Source organism: Heptranchias perlo, chromosome 18 (genome assembly GCF_035084215.1).
Source record: "Heptranchias perlo isolate sHepPer1 chromosome 18, sHepPer1.hap1, whole genome shotgun sequence".
Taxonomy (NCBI): Eukaryota; Metazoa; Chordata; class Chondrichthyes; order Hexanchiformes; family Hexanchidae; genus Heptranchias; species Heptranchias perlo.
The window spans coordinates 30,327,234-30,335,600 of NC_090342.1; the positions used below are offsets into that span (position 1 = coordinate 30,327,234).

The following is an 8,367-nucleotide window of genomic DNA, read 5'->3' on the forward strand; positions in this document are numbered from 1 at the left end:
ATAGTTTGAAAGAAATTGAAGAGGAAATCTGCAGACAGTTGAAAGAGGTGTGTAGAAGTATGACAACTGTAATGAAGGGAGGACTTGAACTATCCAGAGATAGATTGGGAGAAAATATCAGAGAGGGGATTCATAGAATGCAGTCAAGACTGTTTTCTGAATAAGAACATAATAAATTCAATAAGGAAGTATGCAATTTTGGACTTGGTTCTGGTTAATGACCAGATTGATCAGGTCAGCAACAGAAAAGCAGAAGAAACATTTGGGATGGGTTATCATAACATAATTAGATTTATAATAGAGAAAGAAAAAAAAGTCAGAAACAAAGTTAACTGGAGAAGAACAAACTACAGAAGGGTGAAAGAGGACCAAGTGTGAATAAATTGGAGGAAAAGATAAAACAATTGAGCAACAGTGGGAAATATTTAAGTGTGAGATTGGTACAGTCTAGGAACTTTCCAAAAAGAAAAAAAGGGGGCTATGTCTAGGATCATGGTTCCATGGATAAACAGTAGATTAGGCAGTAGATCAAGTTGACAAAGGCTAAAATTGGACATGACAAACCTAAAAGTTAGTAAAACAGAAGGGAATTGTGAGAAAGAACTGTAATCTACAAATAGAAACATAGAGGTAAGGAGAGTTATGAGGGATCATGAAAATAATTACAGCCAACATAAAGGGAAATAACAACGGATTTTCACAAATACATTAGAAAAAAAGAAAGCATGGTGAGATTATTGTGGCAAATAAGGAAATGGCAGATATGCCATTTGTCTCAGTATTTATAAAGGAGAGTAAACAAAGTCTTTAATAGTTTGTGGGTGAAGAAGTGGAAGTGCAACCAATATGCATTAATTTTAAAAAATGATTTTTTTTTAAAAGGCTAGGGGCACTAAAAATTGGTATCTAAACAAGATGGTATGCACCCCAGAATATTGAAGGTTAATGAGGGACAAGCAAAAGGATTATCCATAATTTTTCAAAATTCATTAGGAACAGGGACTGTGCCAAAGGACTTGACAGTGGCAAATGTTACAGCTCTGTTCAAAAAGGGAGAAAGGGAGAAGCCAGGCAACTGTTAGAATAAAAGAAGTAATAGGAAAATTACTAGAGATTATAATTTGAGAAAATAAATGAATAGTTAGAAGGGCATGGAGTGATTAGAGACTGGTGAAATGGGCAGACACATGGCAGATAACATATAACGCAGAGAAATGTGAAGTGATTCATTTTGGTAGGAAGAATGAGGAGAAATAATATAAACTAAATGCTACAATTTTAAAGGAGGTGCAGGAACAGACACACCTGGGAATGCACATAAACAAATCTTTGAAGGTGGCAGGACAAGTTGAGAAGGCTGTTAAATAAGCATATGGGATCCTGGGCTTTATTAATGGAGGCATGGAGTACAAAAGCAAGGCAGTTATGCTAAATTTTTATATAACACTGGTTAGGCCCCAGCTGGAATATTATGTTGAATTCTGGGCACTAAACTTTAGGAAGGATGTCAAGGCCTTAGAGAGGGTGCAGAAGAGATTTACTAGAATGGTATCAGGGATGAGGGACTTCAGTTATGTGGAGAGGCTGGAGAAGCTGGGATTGTTCTCATTAGAACAGAGAAGGTTAAGGGGAGATTTGATAGAGGTGTTCAAAATCATGAACTGTTTTGACAGAGTAAATAGGGGGAAACTGTTTCCAGGGACAGAAGGGTCAGTAATCAGAAGTCAAAGATTTAAGGTGATCAGCAAAAGAGCCAGAAGCGACATGAGGAAACATTTTTTATGCAGCAAGTTGTAATGATCTGGAATGCACTGCTTGAAAGGGTGGTGGAAACAGATTCAATAGTAACTTTCAAACAGGAACTGGATAAATACTTGAAGGGAAAAAATTTACAGGGCTATGGGGAAAGGGCAGGGGAATGGGACTAATTGGCTAGCTCTTTCAAACAGCCGGCACAGGCATGATGGGTCGAATGGCCTCCTCCTGTGCTGCACCTACTATGATAGTCAACATGGATTTCTGAAGAATAGGTCATGTTTGACTAACCTGATAGAATTTTTTTAAGAGAATATTAGAAAATACTAATGGAGAATGTGGTAGATGTAGCTTAAATAGACTTTCAGAAAGCATTTGATAAAGCACCATGTAAGAAATTGGTTGAGAAATGAACATTTGCATGGCCATTCATAAAAAGAAAGAGAAGTATACTAAATACAAGCTCACAGATTTAATGATGCAATTACAATGTAACAAAATAACCAAGAGGGAATTGCTCCTGAGTTTAGTTTGGCTTGGAGAGCGGATTTATATTGGCAACTCAAAAACCTGATTTGAGGTCAATGGATTTAGCAGTTTGAGGCCACTGAACATTGCAACATCATGACACTTTCCTGGTGACATCATGTTAGAGCCATTCACTCAACTGTCTCCCCGCACCACCAAAACTGCAGAAGATCATGTTTACATCATAGTTTGATACCTGAACTGTAGACTATCAGCTGCTTGGGGTTAGAGTCCTGCATCTCCTGTTCAAAGCAATCTGTGCTTGCTAACATTAGTCCCTGTTTATACACCATCTTCAACATCGCAGAGAAACTGCTTTGCTGCAACGCTAATATGGTGTGGAATATGCCCTAAAGATAACGAGATGTAACTGGTAGCTAGGTGCTGTTTGCCCAGTAGGACAGTATCTACATGTTGATCTTAGGAAAGAGCACACCAGAGTTGTCAGTTCTGGATTTCTCAAGGTACATTCCCTATAGTTTTAAAGTTTATTTTTTGAAATATACTTAGAAAAACTCCCGGGAAAAGGTGGGGGGTTTAAAATCAAATGAATTGGAATGCAAATCTGGCCTATTTAGCAGTTACAACAATTTCAGATTTGAATACTTGCAAACAAAGAAGCACAAGTTAGCAGGACCACACATTATTCCACATATTTCTGTAATTTAAATGATGCAAGCAAAACAGAATTGTTTTTGATGGATTAGGTCCCCACACTTGTATAAAAATTGTTTTGGTTTTCACGTTACTCAACATTTACTTGACAATTAATTCAGGTTTTAGTGTCATCAAGTGCACGGATTCCAATTGTTCCTATAATAGCTCCTCTTAATTAAATGAAACAAACAAATTGCATTGATGTTTCATAGAAATAAGTACAGCTAAAATAACTGATTCAAAACAGTTTTCAAAGGCTGTTTACAATATAAGCCATAATTTCTGTCAACAACTTGTGTTTTATTATAAAACTTTTGTATAATATTGTACTAAGTTACCCTGATAAATACCAAAGATGTTCCAGCTGTTTAAAAGTCTCAGTAAAGTATCCAATTCATTACAACTCAGTAACTTGTCTAAACCTCCACTAAATAAACCAAAATTAAATCTGAATGACATACATGTTCTGGTTGTGGAGAAATGGCACATTTATTTTTGATCAGCCAAATGTCTGACAGGTGTAAAATACCTTTAACCGTGTTTAAGAATCTCCAAACCAAACTGCTGAGAAATCTAAACCAGCAGATTTTCTGATTGCCTGACACAGGGTGCATTCTCGCTTCTGTAGCAGCATACAACACTTTGTCAAGTCCAAGGAGCTCAACTGCAGATTGGTAAGAGCCCAGACTTTGAGACCCTCATGAACATGGGTACTGCTGGAGTTTAACCAAGTAAAATTATACAGTTTACTAGCACAGAGCACTGGTTAAGTTTCCAGCTGCTGTCTAACTAGGACCATTTTACCTGTTAGGATATTGGCTTGCAGGATTATCTGGAATTGAGTGGGGGAAATCCCACAGGTCTCCCCCAAATTCCAATAGTGATCCAGGTTAGCTGGTCAATCATTAACAATGCCCTTTAGTACTGCAAACCTACCTAGCTCAGATATCAAATTACCGAGTCCGTCATTCAAGGTTAATCTTCCATTGGTACGCATGTTTCCATTGACCCCAGACACATTGTTAAACTTCCCCTTGGAGGATAGTCATTAAAGGCTATTAACAACTGACAAGCACAGGTTTGAGTCCTTGCCAGCAGGCAGCAGGTACCAGGAGCTAAATAGTAAGCACAAACATCACCATAGAAAGTGAGAGGTCACAGAAGGTTAGGATGCAAGAGAGCAGTTAGAAGTTTTTTTGTTTAAGTCAAGCAAGACAACCCACTGATGTGGGGAAGTGTAAAGATTTCATTATTTTGTATTACTACGTGAAGACAAGTTTTACTGATTTAATTAAGTGAGTCTGATCATAACTGTTGCTCTGTATCTTCACTTATGAAATAAAAAAGCTTAATGTTTCGTTCTGGCCATGTATTACTACAGTGTAAACAGCCTACTTACTGAAAGATTAAAGAAGCACACACGAGAGCACATGCGAAAGATACAATATTCAACTTGTACATTAAAGGGCACACACTGTTACATCCCCTGGGTTACCCTATCAATGAGTAGATGTTGGGCCATGTCACAACTCCAGAAAGTAAGGGACATGGGATCCACTTACGGAAACAACTGATGCCACTGAACCTGAAGAGGTATCAATGGAAAATCTGAATTTATAACACCAACTCACACTTTGATACTTGCTAGGCAAGCTTACTTATTTCATAAGACGTCAGTAGCGTAGAGCAAGTACCAGTAAGGCAAAGTATCAGTTTGGCTCAGTTCGTAGCATTCTCACCTCTGAGTCAGAAGGTTATGTGCTCAAGCCTCACTCCAGAACTCGAACATGTAACACTTCAATGTGGTATTGAGGGAAGACTGCATTGATGGAGGTGCCGTCTTTCAGATGAGATGTTAAAGCTAGTCTCTGTCTGCCAGCTCAAGTGGGTGCAAAAGATGCCGTGGTACTATTTAAAGCCGTTCTCCTGAGGATTGTGGAATCTACTATATAACAACAACTTGCATTTATATGGCGTCTTTAGCATAGAAAAACGACCCAAGATGCTTCACTGAGGCATAATCAGAAAACAATGGACACAGAGCCAAAGAAGGAGATATTGTGAGAGGTGACCAAACAGGGATGTTTTAAGAAGAAGGAGGTGGAGATTCAAATGGGTTTAGGGAGAGAATTACAGGGCATGCTGAAGGCACAGCTGCCAATGGTGGGGCAAAAGGAGGGGTGGGTGCACAACAGACCAGAGTCAGAGGATTGGAGATTGCAGGGGCGAAGTGTAGAGCTGGAGGAAGTTAGAGATAGGGCGGGGTGAGGACAAGAATTTTAAATTCGGAGGTGTTGGGGGACTAGGAACCAACATGGATCAGCAAGGACAGGGTCAACAGGTAAGCGGTACAACAGCATACAGGCAGCAGATTTTTGAATGAGCTGATGTTATAGAAGGTGGAGAACGGGAGGCCAGCCAGGAAAGTATTGGAATAATCAAGTTTGAAGGTGAGAAGGGCTTGAATTAGGGTCTTAGCAGTAAATCCGCTGAGGCAGGAGCAGAGGCAGGTTATGGAGGTAGAAGTAGACGGTCTTTATGATATGGGGTCAGAAGCTCAGCTCAACGTCAAATAGGACACCAAGACTGCGAACAGTCTGGTTCAGCTTGAAACAGTGGCCCAGGAGGAGGTGGATTCAGTGGCTAGGGAACGGAGTTTGCGGTGGGGACCGAAGACAAGCACTTCAGTCTTCTCAACGGAGAAAATTGCAGCTCATCCAAGACTGAATATCGAACAAGCAGTCTGACAACACAGAGGTAGTGGAAGGATCAAGAAAGATGGTGGAAAGGTGGAGCTTATGTCTTCAGCGTATGTGTGAAAGTTGATCCCATGCCTGCAGATGATGTTGCCAAGGGGCAGCATGTAGATGAGAAATAGGAATGGGACAAGGCTAGATCGTTATTGTCGCTGGAGGTAATGATGAAAGAGAAGCCATTATTGGAGATGTTCTGACTAGATTTGGATTGGTCAGAGTGGAACCAAGCAAGGGCAATTCCACTTAGCTGGATAACAGAGGAAAAGCATTGGAGGAGGATGGTGCGGTCAATTATATCAAAGGCTGCGGAGAGGATGAGGAGGGAAAATCGCATGCTCTTTTCATCCACCCGCTTCCTATTTTCTAAAACACACAAATTAGTTGATGGAAACTAGAGGCGGAAACAAGTGTTTTTTGTGATCCAATTGACAGCAGCAGATGCACTGCAATTAGGATATGGGCAACTACTCAACAACAACTTGCATTTATATAGCACCTTTAAAGTAGTAAAACATCCCAAGGTGCTTCACAGGAGCGTTATCAAACAAAATTTGACACTGAGCCGCAGAAGGCAATATTAGGGCAGGTGACCAAAAGTTTGGTCAAAGAGGTAGGTTTTAAGCAGCGACTTAAAGGAGGAGAGAGAGGTAGAGAGTCGGAGAGGTTTAGGGAGGGAATTCCAGAGCTTAGGGCCTAGGAAGCTGAAGGTATGACCACCAATGGTGGAGCGATTAAAATCGGGGATGCGCAAGAGGCCAGAATTGGAGGAGTGCAGAGATCTTGGAGGGTTGTAGGGCTGGAGAAGGTTACAGAGATAGGGAGGGGCGAGCCATATGTCTTCATTCTTTTACAGTAATTCAGTTTTCTCTTAGTGTGCAACTTTGTCTTGACAGGCTCAATCCATATAACATGGTCCTACTGCATGTTATCAGACTACTAGATTTTACATTCTTTCCAATTGGATATTCAGATCCAAGCTATCCTGTTGACAAGATTTTCAAATACTTATTCCTAAAGTATTATCTGGTCTAGTAAGCTAACAAAATGCACAAAAAGGTGCATACATTCAGAGAAAGTTACTTTAATAAACCTGCTAGCATGAATAATCTTTTGAACAATCCTTTGAAAATCTGGGTTTGCACGTTGCACATATATTTCAGCCCTCCTACAGCAACATTCCCCACATACGATCAAATCATTTTGCAAGACGCAATCTATTAACACTAAATTATTCCCCCCCCCCCAAAATCTCACATTCCTCAAACAACAGAATCCACCCTGTCTACAGGATCACTAATATTCCTCTTAATAACTAGACTAATTTATAATAAAAAGATCTAACAGTGCACTAATTCCCAACAGCTTTACCTGAGGTTGAAGGCAGACTGTCACACCTGTAAACACAGACACCCAACAAGCCTTTTCCTTTAAATAGCGCACGCGTGGACACCGTCACAGCTCACAACAAACAAAGATGTCCCTTCAAAGTATGCGGCCTGCTGTTCTGAGGAAACACTTTTTGGCCGTCGTTCCTTAACCTTTCTTCCACACAAAAAAAAACATTCAAAACTCGCCCCCTCTCTCTTCACGGAAGTTTGCGGTTGCAAACGCAACTGCAACCCTCTCAGCAGATGCACGGCCTCCTGCAGCCCATCGACATGGAGCCGGTGCTTGTGTTGTACTTTTGTTTCTGGCGCGCGCTGTCCGGGTGAGGTTCTGAATGGAATTCGGGCACTGGATTCACCACGGCCGCCGCTCGCGCTACTGTTGCAGTTTCGCTGCAATAAATGTAACACATGGACTGCAATGAGCGCTCAGCACTTTACTTCCGGGGTCACGCTCAAACCCGGAGACAGAATAGCAAATTAGGAGGGTGATAAAGTTACTGCCGCCGTAGCCATTATCAGCTCAACCGATGTTTCTTTGCTTGTATCAGGTGTCAGCATCGCCTCAGATTTGATTCCATCTTACCATTGTGTTTAGGGACTGTGTCAGTCGTGGCAGCACTCTCGCATCTGAGTCAAAGGACTTGAGCATAAAATCTAGGCTGACAATCCATTGCAGTGCTGAGGGAGCGCTGCAGTCAGAAGTGCTTTCCTTTGGTTGAGACCTTAAATGTCTGACCTCATTAAGCATTGAGTTGGGTTTTCTGAGATTGTGAGACCAGGGAAGGCTGAACAGGCTAGGCTGAGGGGTGACCTCATAGAGGTCTTCAAGGTAATGAAAGAGTAGATGTAGAGAAATTGTTTCCACTTGTGGGGGAGTCCAAAACTAGAGGTCATAAATATAAGATAGTCACTAATAGGATAAACTTCTTTACCCAAACAATGGTTAGAATGTGGAAAGTGCTACCACAAAGAGCAGTTGTGACAAATAACATAGGTGCATTTAAAGGGAAGATAGATAAGCACATGACAGTGGAAGGATATGTTGATAGGGTTAGATGAAGAGGGGTGGGAGGAGGCTCGTGTGGAGCATAAATGCTGGTATAGACCAGTTGGGCTGAATGGCCTGTTTCTGTGTTGTAAACTCGATGTCACTAGTCGTTTCTAGACAGACTTCTGACTAGAATTCTTTCCCTTCTGGGCTGCTTCTATTTATTTCATTCTTTCCAACTAATATCCTAATTTAAACCACAAATGCAAACAGGTGTCTACCAATAGACATATTT

The 8,367-nt window shown here is 40.9% G+C and overlaps 1 protein-coding gene across 4 annotated transcripts in view; it reads right to left on the reverse strand.

Annotated features, from left to right (window-relative positions):
* The window catches only part of borcs5 (BLOC-1 related complex subunit 5), a 76,423-nt gene extending 68,690 nt beyond the window's left edge, over window positions 1-7,733 (reverse strand). Inside the window, exons 1-2 of one of the 4 annotated variants that reach the window (XM_067999611.1) lie at window positions 7,065-7,497; window positions 4,680-4,882 (exon numbers count right to left, since the gene is read on the reverse strand). The gene's annotated coding sequence lies outside the window, so the exon portion shown is untranslated. Of the gene's footprint in view, window positions 1-4,679; window positions 4,886-7,064; window positions 7,498-7,667 lie in introns of those variants that run through there. The other 3 variants (XM_067999610.1, XM_067999612.1, XM_067999609.1) reach the window with 3 other exon arrangements.
* Window positions 7,734-8,367: the final 634 nt, after the last annotated feature.